We start from the raw sequence: 12,724 nt of genomic DNA, 5'->3' as shown, positions 1-12,724 counted from the left end.
CTGTAAAATAAGCTAGCCAAAACACTACATGAAATACCGTATGTTAGTGGTAAATGATGATATGTTACTCCTTCTGCTACTGATGTCCGTAACTTCATGCACACATAGCAGGCGCTAATTTCCTTTGTTTCTCCATAAGGTACTAGTAGGTTAGCGAAAACATTCATATCTGTTTCATTTTTATTCATACTATGGTGTAATTCTATCTCATCTGGTGCTTCTAATTCTACTCTACCTTGTTTAAGGTTAGCTACCTTTCCATGTGTGCTAGTGTCATTCTGTTTCTTTGCAGACATTAAATAGGGTACAGCTATTGTCAGTCCTGACCAGGCTATAAGCACTATCAAAATACTACATATACATATTCTACAACATGTCTTTATACAATTTTGTTTCGGTTTTCCAGCAGCTCTATAATCAGCCATTTCTGACTTAAGGAGATTTTACACCTCTTTGTGACTTTACACAGAATAAAACTGTGAAAACCTTTTCAAGTTGGTCTCACTTCTTCGATAATTTGATCAGCAATTAGTTCTTCATCACTTTCTCCACTTATTTCTAGATTCTCAAAGTCCTTGAGAATCACGTAGGTCCATTCAGGGCCTTTGAATATATTATTCAGTCTCTTTAAACGTGGACTCCTCCTTTTTGTGTTACTTGTCGATGGTTCAGTTTGACTTGTTATTTCATTCACTTGTTCAGATTCTTCATTTATGGTTACTAGGCGATGTTTTAGTCTTTTAACAAAACCAGGCCAGGTATCACCTTTTCTGAGTCTTTTAGCTGGTACTGTGTTTTCACCTTCTTCAAATATTCTTTTATTTTCATTGACTGGTGGCACTCTTTGGTTATGTTTGTCTTCAGGTATCCCCTCTATCTGACCTTGTCCAGGGCTTATTACCTTTTACGTTTCTGCCTGGATGTGTTGTCCTATACTAATCTGACCCTGTTCAGGAGTTGGCTTGGTTGGGCCTGGAATTTTTCCTTCTTCCTGAACTTGTTTTTCTTTACCTATCTGGTCCTGCTCAGGTCTTTTAATGTCTTGATTGTCTTCTGCCTGGGCGTTTTCTCTAGTGCCTATCTGTCCCTCCTCAGACTCGGGAGTTCTGGTGGGGGTTTGTCAGTCTGAGTATATTGCTCTTTCCTTATCTGGTCCTCCTCAGAATTACCATTGACTTTAATTTCTATAATCTGAGTGCATTCTTCTAATCCTGTCTCGTCCTCACTATCACTCTGACTTTTTAATCGGATTTGACTTCTTGTTCTCACAATGTCTCTTGGAATGTTCACTACTGGGATCCATTCATCCTGACTGGTGCTTGATTGTTCTTCGTCACCTACTTCAGGATCTGTTGTCTGTGATCCTTCAACTATGCAACCTTCAGCTTCAACTTCGTCAGGTTCTTTCACTCTTTTGGTATGGCTTGCATGAATCCAATAAGGTATTCCTTTGCACCTTAAAGCTGTGGTGGTAAACAGTATTACCTGATGTAGTTCTCCCCACCTAGGTGCTAGGTGAGAGTCTCGGGTGTGATTTTTTATCACTACCCAATCACCTGGATTCAGATCAAGTGCTTGAGTCGACTGTCTGGCCAAAGCGTCTTCCCCTACCTAGTGAGAGATAGAACGTACTTGATCAGCCAACTCTTTGAAATACTCCAATATCAAATAATCAGATATATTTAACAGCTTGTGTCCTGGTATACATGCTTGCCTCATTGCCCTTCCCATGAGAATCTCATGAGGACTCAAGCCTGTATTTCTATCTGGAATACTTGTGAGCCCCATCAGGACAAGAGGTAAAGCATTAGGCCCCTTTAATTGGGTTGATTCACACATCTTTCCCAATCTTGATTTGATTGTGCCATTCAATTGTTCTACCACTTCAGAAGCCTCTGGGCGGTATGCTCAGTGCAGCTTTTGGTCAATTTTGAATTCTTCACAAATTAATCAAATTATTTCATATTCAAATGTGACCCTCGGTCAGATTCATTTGTTACTGGAAAACCAAATCGAGGAATGAGCTCTCTCAACGGGAGTTTGGCCATTGTTAGAGTGTCATTGCTTCTGGTAGGGTATGCCTCCACCCACTTGGAAAACAGGCAAATGATAACAAGGATATATTTTAATCATGGACAAGCAGGTAACTGAATGAAATCAATTTGGAATCTTATAAAATGGCACTCAGCTTTTCCAATTTTTTCAGGTAAAACGACTGTTTTCCTGCCTGGATTCATTTGCTGACAAATTAAGCATCTCTGGCAAAGACTCTCTGCTACGCTCCTGAACCTTGTATTAAACCAATCTTGTCAAAACAGTCATATCATTGCATCTCTGCCTATGTGTGTGTGTCTCCATGATACATCCTAGCCATGGGTGCGAGTATACAGTCAGGAAGCACAGATCTCCAATCTAGATAAACTATTACACTATTTTTATTCCTTCTCTGACAACCTATTTTCTCCCATTCTTCCTTCTCCTTTAGTTCTGCTTCATTTTGCAAATCTTTCACCTCCTCCCATGTTCCTACGCCCCCTAATAGCATAATTTGGCAGCTGATTCCACGTGCATCGATTTTCTTGTTCACTGCCATTTTGTATCTGGCACAATGTTGGACAACATGGTCAGCATATTGGTTTCCGGCTGTCACTTTGTCATTTTCAGATTGGTGAGCAGCACACTTGAACACTGCCACTTCTTTTGGCAATTGAATTGCTTCAAGTTATTCCTTTACAAAATGTCAATTTTTGATAGGGGTTCCTGAAGAAGTCAAGAATCCCTTTGCATCCAGAGTTGGCCAAAGTCGTGCACAACCCCGTAACCATACTGACTATCAGTATATATGGTTACTTACCAATTTTTCCCAATTTTGCATGCTTTAATCAAAGCTATCCATTCGGCTATTTGTGCAGACTTGACTCCAGCTAAACAAGATGCTTCGACTATTCCACCCAATGTGCACACAGCATAAGCAACACTCAGTCCTCCTTCCTCATGACGCATGCATGAGCCATCTACCAATAACTCATGTTCTGGATTCTTTAAAGGTTCATCCTGTATGTCTGGGCATGGTTTAGTACTGTATTCAGTGAGGTCGATACAATCATGTTCGACTTCCTCCTTCACTTCTTCAAAATGTGAATTTGGCAACAGGGTTGCAGGGTTCAAAACAGTACACCTGACTATTGTCACATTTTCTGCACCTAAAATAACTCGCTCATACTTAGTCAGCCGCCTAGGAGTTAGGTACTGAGTAAGTGTTCTTGTTAACAGAATCACGACAGCATGTGGGACATTCACTGTCACAGGATGTCCCATCACAATAGACTCACTTTGTTCTAGACTTATGCAAGTTGCAGCTACAGATTTTAGACATCCTGATAACGCAGATGCCACCGGGTCCAGTGTGGCAGAGAAATACGCCTCGGCACGTCGCATTAGGCATGTGTCTGTGTTAGAACTGAAAGAGCACAGTTGTCTCTTGCGTCACAAAATAATGCAAATTCTTTGGAATAATCTGGCATACCTAGAGCAGGAGCTTCGCACAGACAGTTACGTAATATTACAAAAGCTGTCATGCTTTCATCATCCCACTCTACTGGATCTCTTGCCTGTTTCTTTGTTAATTGTATCAGTGGCTTTGCTAGTACCACAAATCCCACAATCCACTGCCTGCAGTATCCTACCACTCAAAGAAACATCCTGATTTCTTTCTATCTCTGAGGTAATTTCATGTTTCTGATTTTTCTGATTCTTTCAGTAGTCACTCTCCTGACCCCTCTCTCAATCTGATGTCCCAAATATCTTACTGAAGTGGTACAAAATTGCAGTTTCTCAGGAAACACTTTATGTCCGCCTTCAGCCAAATGATTCAATAACGCGATGGAATCAGCCATACAGTCATTTTTCGTTTTAGATGCAATTAATAAGTCATCAATATACTGCACCAAAACAGACTGTCCAGGCAGCACCAGAGGTTCAAGACATGTTTTTAATATCTGATTAAAGATTGATGGAGTTTCTGTGTACCCTTGAGGAATACGATTCCAAACATAGACATGCTCGTATAATTTAAATGAGAATACAAATTTACTGTCAGGGTGCAATGAAATGGAGAAAAAAGCATGGCATAAATCAATTACAGTGAACCACCCCGCACTCAATGGAATCTGATATAAAATCACTGCTGGAATCAGTACTACTGGGCAACATGGGGCAACAATTTTATTTATCTTTCGGAGATCCTGAACTACTCTATATTTTCTGTTCGGTTTCTTTATGCCAATTATAGATGAATTACAAGGACTGCTCATGATTTCCTGAAATATACCTTGTTTAACCAAACTTTCAATTTCTGCAGCAAAACCTGCTTTTATTTCTGGACTCATTTTGTATTGTCGAGTATTTGGGTAAACTGCACCTTCTTTCACTGTCACTTTTACTGGGTCGACATTTGCGATTAATCCTACTTCTTTTACGGTAAAATCCCACACATCAGGATTGACTGTATTCTGGATTTATTCTGGTAAATCATTTAGGGTCATCTTTTTAACTGTCTCATTTATTTCTGTTCCTTGTCCAGCCAACATAATTTTATACACTACGTCTTCATCAGGAGTCTGAATTGTGCAATATATTGTGCAATTCATTTTACACAATAAATCCCTTCCTAGCAAGTTTACGGGACTTGAGTTGCACACCACAAATGTGTGCATCTCTCTAAAGTTGCCAATACACACCTCCATTGGTTCTGTGACAGGGGTCCTAATTTGTTTATTAGAAACGCCCACTACCTGGATCGCTTAACCTGAGAGGTGTAGGCTTGGGATGTCTGCTGTTCTCACAGTAGAACGGGTAGCACCAGTGTACAACAAAAAAGTGATTTTATTTTCCTCAACTTTTCCCTCACTGTATGGACCTGACTGATCTACCGGCATGGTTGCGCCATGTACGCATCCCTCTCTCCCCCCTCTCAGGCACCGTCAGTATTGCTCGTTTAAAAAAAATGTGTCCTGCAAAAGAAACTGTGGGTTTACCGTATTTTTCTTACCACTTCCCTCCCGGAATCCGGTGTCCACACTGTATTTGGCTTGACTCACAAAATCTGGCATAGGGGCAGGTGGTAACTGATTCTGTATTACATGTTGCTGTTGTCTCATAGACACCTCATTCTGTGTCTGTGGACTGAAATTTTGAGTTTGGACATTATTATTCTGTATAGACTTACACTCGTTTTTCCAAAGCCCCAATTTTCCGCACTTGTGACAGAGAAACCTTTTCTTTGCCTCTTCTCTGCTTATTCTCAGTCTTGATTTGCCCCCACTCCTGTCACCTTGTCCTTCTCCCCTTCCTTGCTTATTTTCCTGTTTGCTTAACTGTTGCTCTTGTTGTTCTGCCAATTTTAACAATTCCCACACTACCTTTTCTTCTAATTTCTTTTGTTTATCATCAATTTCGTCCCTATAGTATTTTGCATACTTGAGGATTTCATCTATAGCTTTGGCCTGCCAGCATAACTTGTGCTCCTTAATCATTTGGGATATTTTGGGTTTCAATCCAGACACAAAACGGTATACAAAATGTGTCATGTCTTTATTATCAATGTTTTCCAAACCAATATACTGTTTAAATACTTGTAAAAGACGCTCATAATAGGCACAGAATCATCCTTTTCCTGGGTTGTTCTGTCTATTTTTATCCAGTCTGTTTCTTTTGGGGGCACTTTTCCTATCAAATAAGTTATTACCTGGTGATATTTTTTCATTACATCATTGGACGGAGATCCCGTTTTTGCATCTCTAGGATACTCCTCACTCGGCCAATCTACTGAAATTTTGCATTCTGTCCATAAATCTGCAGGAATTATTGTATAAAACAAGAATATTGCAAATATATATTTTTATACCTAGCAGAATATGTATTGAATATTGTGTATGCTTTTCAGGACCGCAATATTATCTTCAGTGTTCCTAAATTGTTTTGATTCCAATTGCTTGATTCACCCTGAATTAGGAACTTAGTCAGGGGTACCCTTATTTTTTCAAACATAAATCTGCAGGAACAACTATGTCAAACAAACCATCTAAATCTTTTTTGCAACACTTTTGAAACCTTCACAAACCTTTCAACTTGTCGGTACCATTCTACAGGTTTCTCTCTCAATTTCGGAAAATCATTATTAAATGATAAAATATCCTGTCGAGTCCATGGGACATGTACATAACCTCCTCCTGGAACTTCTCTCATCGGGCACAATCTTTCAAACTTTTCTGTTTCTTTTAACATATACTCAGATGTCACTCGGTTTGCCTGTGCTTCTTCCTTTTTCTTTGTCCATCTAGTTTTCCACCTGTCTAAGTCTCCCCATTTCTGTAACAATGACAATAATTCCTTTATTTGCAATTTTCTGCCTGACACATTCATGTTTTCTAAATCTGTCAGAAAACTCTGCTCTATATGGTTTCTGCAATACTTTTGATTTGCCAATGTCAATGCCCATTTCTGAAGCCAAATTCATTAATTTTTCATAAAATATTTTCGTATTTCGGGTAATGCTTCTACATATAAATAACAATGCTTCTTCATTGAATGGATGTAATCTCTTTAATCCCACATTTCCAGGCACCATTTCTTCTAGTTCTATTCTTAATTTAAATATGTCCAATATTTTTTGCTGTGATTTTGGCTTTTCTATATCTCGTGTCCATCTTTCTAATTCTTCTGGGGTAACTACAGTGGCACTTCATGTCCCTGTAGATGTTTCAAGTTGTGCTTCTCTAGAACTTCTGGGAATAACCTTTCTAAATGAATCTCGTATTGGCTCTCTTATGGGTACATCCATTAGAAAAATTACTGATTCACACTCACTTGCTTGGTCATCGTTTATTATATTTTCTTTTCTGGATTGTACCATTGGCATAGTTAGAACAGGGGTTTTAGGACCAATTTGCTTATCGCCATATAAGGGAACTACAGGATCTATAGTTACAGGTATTTTTAATGCTTCGGGACTTGTATTCAATTGTTTTTTTTTTAATTAATTCACTTCTCGGTTTGTTTCTTGCTTCCCTTTCCTGATCTTGTAATAGCTTTTCTAGGGTTGTCTCATGCAAAGCTTGCGAAGCAAAAGGAGGTTTTAAGAACGGAGCACTAGGGGTAACCCCACTTGTTTCTTCCTGATAAGGTGGCAGATTTTTCATTAAGAAATCTTCTAAATAAACATCTTCTGAATGTCCACTAGTGGTCATTAAATGTTTTGTTTTCTCTGTACATTTACTTCCTGATGGTTCTTCTGTGGTAAGCACAGAGTATAATCCTTCTACTAACATAGACTGTCTCCATTGTTTCATCTGCTTATCTCTGGTGTCCTTTGGCAATTTTGGATAAAACCTACTTAAGTTCCTGTCACATCGTGGTCTGTCTCTCTCAAAAGCTTCAGTTTCCCACTCTTCTAAAGCTTCATACTGTGTTAGTCTCGGTCTGAGTTCTAATTCGTTCATGCGATTTCGCAAATTATGCAAAATTTTTCCATTAAGTGTTCCGTACTCTGGGAATGCTAATATTCCATCATCATTTGTGTACTCTATCCAATTCTCTAACCATATACAAGTATGGTAGCCCCTTTCTATTCTCATGTATGATGCGGGTGTTTTCAGTGGTGGGATAATGGGCTTATCCTTTTTAAAATAATTCTTAATTTTCTGCATAAGTGACATTTTTCTCTTTTCCCCGTACATGATATGCGGTCTTCCTCCAAATGTACTGCTCGTGAGCAAAACCTGAGTATCTCCTGTCAGGGCGAAGTCCTATAACCGTGGGATCTAGATGCCACATATAATTCCTGTTATCTATTAATAGGGAAATTCTATTTGCAAATCAACTCCTTGTTTGCTTTACGTATATGCTGCTCTAATACCAGTGCGTTTCTTACTTTTTGTGACCAATCAACATTTGTTTTACAAAACCACTTCAACCAATGCTTGCATGGCTTTTCTGTGACGTGCTTTTCACTCTCTGCACTCACCCCTCCTTTACAATTTTACCTCAGCTACACACCCGCTGTCTTAACCAATCCCAGCGCTGCTCCCTATGACGTCAGTGCAGCACCCACGACTGACCCCCTCCTTTGCAAGGTAATACGACAATTCCATTTCTTTCAAAGTTTAAATGCACATTTCATTAACTAACAACATAGAAACATTCACTACTGTGTCTGATTGACTAAATTCAAAGAAAAGACAATTTCTTTCAAGGCCAGTAAAACTTTTCTGTTTACCATTCACACACTACGAGTAAAACCTCTTCCGCTTACTCTTCACTCAAGCATCAAAGATCCTTCTACTCCTTTAGACTTACCCTTTCTAGGTGATATAAGACCAAAGTTTCATCAGCGAACTCTTTTGCCATCCATTATTCTCACTTATACACAAGAAAATCCCTAACCAGTGCTTCAAGTTCTACCCAACTATCTGCACTTACTTCATCAGACGAGTAACCTCATTGCAGTGTGGCTTCCATTTACCACCCGCTATTCAATATCCCCGGGGAATTCCAGACAACATAGAACAATACAAACGAGTTTTGGTTAATATATATAATCAATAAAATTCAATAAACAACTAACTACCTATCTTAACTCAACCCTAACCATCTATCTGCTACCAAAGAAATACTGATGGCGTGGGATTAGCAGTCCAGTTTACTTTACTCACCTGGGCCCATATACATTCACATTTTTTTTTTTTTTGAACCGGTAATCCAACCCTAACTTCCTGCCTATCAGAATTGTTATTCCTGTTTAGGACTTAAACCTGTTCACCATGACTTACCAAATCCTTGTCACTTGTGCTCTATGTCCTAAATCTAAGGATCAAAGGAGTTAGAATAATAGGTAGAGAATATAATTTACTTTCATGAAATAACCACAGACTCTGGGAAGTTTTAAACACTTTATCTATGCAATATTTTATGAGTCAGGTGCCACAGTAGTGAAATAAGGGACTTTGCAAGTAAGAAAATAACTATCAAAGAATAACTTTTACAAGATTTCACGAGAATACCTTTAGACATTGGTACCTGGGAAGGGTGAGAAAGGGAGACGATACAAGGAAATACCACACAGATTATATTTACCTAGAATGGTGCGAGGACCAACCCTGGCCACGGGCTGGGACAAGAAAGGACTCCTGACTAATCAGGTGTCCACAGGACAGGACAGGTGCAAGACGGAACAGGTAACCTCCGCTAAGTGCAACGCCAGCGTCACACCCCTTTCTGCGGCTACTCTCAAAATCCCTCTGGGTGACAAATTCTTCCACCTCAGCAATTTCCCGATTTTTCTTTCAGAGTGCTCGACCAGCCCTCTGAGGTCTGCGGCATCCACGATTCTCCTCCAGCATACGCTGGGTCAGTGACAGATCTGTGACAAGTCGGACAATCTAACTAACTAAGCCTACCTTAGATATCCCATTTCAGAGAGTGTAACAAATTCTATCTGTGCACTTCATTTGATTGGTCCGAAAAGCGAGGAAAGGTCATCACACCATACCAGTATGAGGTCACTTTGCATTGATTCTAATTGAATCCGGTTCCCGCCCACAATTTACTTTCCCATGCACTTTTATTCCACCCAGCAATATTGGTTTCAAACCATATACAATGTATTTAGATACAATTCATATTTCTTCCTCTCCTGGGGTCAAATGGTCAGGTTCCCAGGAACACCGTGAATAAGATGGGTCTTGGCAGTCGTTCAATGACAATGACTTCAGGGATTTCTGGGATCATCTGCGCGGACGCAGCATTTTCAAAATGGAGTTTACGACACCTTCAGGCCCAAATACGAGCTAATAATAAAGTCAAAAAGAGACATATTAAAATACAAAAATAAATGATTGCACTGTATACCACTTATTTCTTCTCCAACCCCATTACTTTATTTTAACTATAGCATTAATGGTTAAGCAAAACACCCAAGGTTTAGTTCAGGCTCGGCATGTCCATTAACATGTGAAGTTTGAAGCGGCCATCTTTGGCACTAGTGTGCAGCTGCAAGAATTCCCACCAAAAGCAAAGATACGTCACACCAGGTAGATGTGGCAGACACATGTGCAGTAAAGTTCCTGCGTTTTCGGCAGCCATATTAGAACACTTGGGTTACTGTTAGTAAAAGCACATAGTCAAGCTTCCCTTAAATACTAGAAATGTTGTGTAATGAAATTATTAGTGAAGACAAACATGTTGATTAATTAGTTACATATTATTTCGAGAGGATTGAATACAAGCAAGTTTCTCTACAAATGAAGCCTTGCTCCATCATGGGTGGAGACCAGTAATAAATGTAAGAGAATTGAACAAGTATCTCACCTACAATCACTTCAAGATTGAACGTATCCATCTCCTCAGGGCCATGCTCTTAGAAAAAGACTGGCTAGTAAAACTAGACTTAAATGACGCCTACTTCACGATGCCAATGACAGAGGAGTTGCAATCCATCCTTCAATTTGCGTGGAACAACCACCTATATCAGTTCCAAGCTCTTCCCTTCGGTCTATCCTCAGCCCCATGGTGTTTCACCAAAGTAATGACGGCCATTACCACGGTCCTGAGAGAATCGAGTGTCCGCCTCATAATCTATTTAGATGACATACTCATCTTGTCTCAAGACCATTCTCGAATTCTGAAAGACTTGAACAGTACTATGGATTTAATATAGAGAGTGCAGGTTTTATTATAAACAGGGAGAACTCCATTGTGACTCCCTCAAGTTCTCTAGAGTTCCTGGACTTCACAGGAGACACCGCGAAGTCTGTGCTCTTACTTCCGCAAAGAAGGTATCCAAGATTCCGAAAGAGATACGTCACGTTCTGAAATTTGATCTGGTAACTTTAAGGGAACTCGCCAGACTTCTGGGCCTCCTATCATCATCTATTCAAGCTATCTTTCCGGGCCCTCTACATTACCGAGCCCTTCAAAGACTTAGGGGCAGGTACCTCTGTTCCGGGCTTTGGTATGGAGACTAAATTCACCTAGACACAAAAGCCAAGGCGGAACTGACTTGGTGGTTATAGAATCTAGATGCATGGAACGGGGAAGCCATTTTTGGGACTTCCCCGGTTCACGTACTGGAATCGGATGGCAGCCTTCATGGCTGGGGTGCTTGTTTTCAAAATCAGAACACGAGGGTTTATGGTCCTATTCGGAGAGTTTGGACCTCACAAACCTTTTGGAGTTAACCGCCGGACTTTCTGCCCTAATGAGTTTCAAGCAATCCCTTCAAGGGAGGTCAGTCATCCTCAAGATGGACAATATGTCAGCTGTCGCCTATATAAATCGCCTTGGGGGCACGAGGTAACCAGACCTCTCCAACCTAGCCAAAAAACTGTGGCTATTCTGCTTGGAACACCAAATTTCACTGAGAGCAGAATAGCTTCCGGGTCTAAAGAATGTCTGTGCGGATTGGAACTCAAGGTTCCTCGTAGATCATACCGATTGGAAATTAAACCAAACATGTTCAAGAGTCTAGACTATCTTTGGGGTCTCCTAGAAGTAGACCTCTTCGCAAGCAGACTCACGTTCCAACTTCCCAGATACTTCAGCTGGATGCCAGACCCGGGTGCTTTCGAGTGAATGCCTTTCTCCAACATTGGAAAGACATTCGGGGATGCGCTTTTCACCCCTTTGCGATGATCCAACGCGTCCTTCAGAAGCTGAGGACAGAACGATCTTCAATAGTCCTAGTAACTCTTTTTTGGCCGTCCCAACCCTGGTTCCCAACGACTTTGGAATTATTTTACCGAAATACCATTTCTACTTCCAGCTTCACCAGGCCTTCTAAGAGACATAACCGGTTTGGATCACCCGCTTCTTCTGAACGGGACTTTGAACCTTCTTGCCTGGAAAGTGCCAGGCGAGCCAATGAAATCTCTGGACTTTTGGTGCAGGATTCTTCTCTCCTCCAAGAATGTTGGGCCCCCGGTACCCACTATAAATACAACGGCATCTGGAAAAGATGGGTTTGTTGGTGCCTGGAAAGGAACCTGGGTTCCGTGGAGGCTCCTATTCAGGGGCGTAACACAGGCCCCTGCAGCCCACACGGTGCGGGGTGGCCCCTAGCTCCAAGGGGCCCCCTCGGCACTGAACTCTGGCTGGGAGAGCTCCTGATTGAGCCCGGAGGGGGCCCCCCTAAGTACCGAGCAGGGAGGATCCCTCACTTTTCGTTACGCCAGTGCTCCTATTGTGCATGTAACCAATTTTTTTGTCGAGCAATTTGAAAGAGGTCTTTCCTATAGGTCAATTAACTGTTATAGATCTGCCATTTCTGCGGGTCACTCCCTTTTAAATGGTAGAACTATTGGGACAAATCCCATAATTTGCAGAATTATGAAGAGTATCAGGCTTAAAAGACCTCCTAAACCTCAATATGACTTCCTTTGGTCATTAAATTGCTACTCGATCTATTTTGTAACTGCCCCAATAATAACTTGCTAGATGATGAACTAGCTTCTCTACTTTGTCTAATTTCCTACCTTAGAGTTTCGGACGTTAAAGCATTGGAAATATCCAATAGATCCTATGACGCGTTCAATGTCAAATTTGAAATTATGAAAACGATGTCTGATATGATTTTGTACCCTAGATTTGACGCTTGTAAAAAATTATGTGTTGTGAATTGCATGAAGGAATTTGATTCTAGGATTCCCCCTCATCGCACCGCTGGTGTAAA

This window comes from Lissotriton helveticus, chromosome 12 (genome assembly GCF_964261635.1).
Source record: "Lissotriton helveticus chromosome 12, aLisHel1.1, whole genome shotgun sequence".
NCBI lineage: Eukaryota > Metazoa > Chordata > Amphibia > Caudata > Salamandridae > Lissotriton > Lissotriton helveticus.
Note: the sequence above shows the minus strand (reverse complement) of the source record.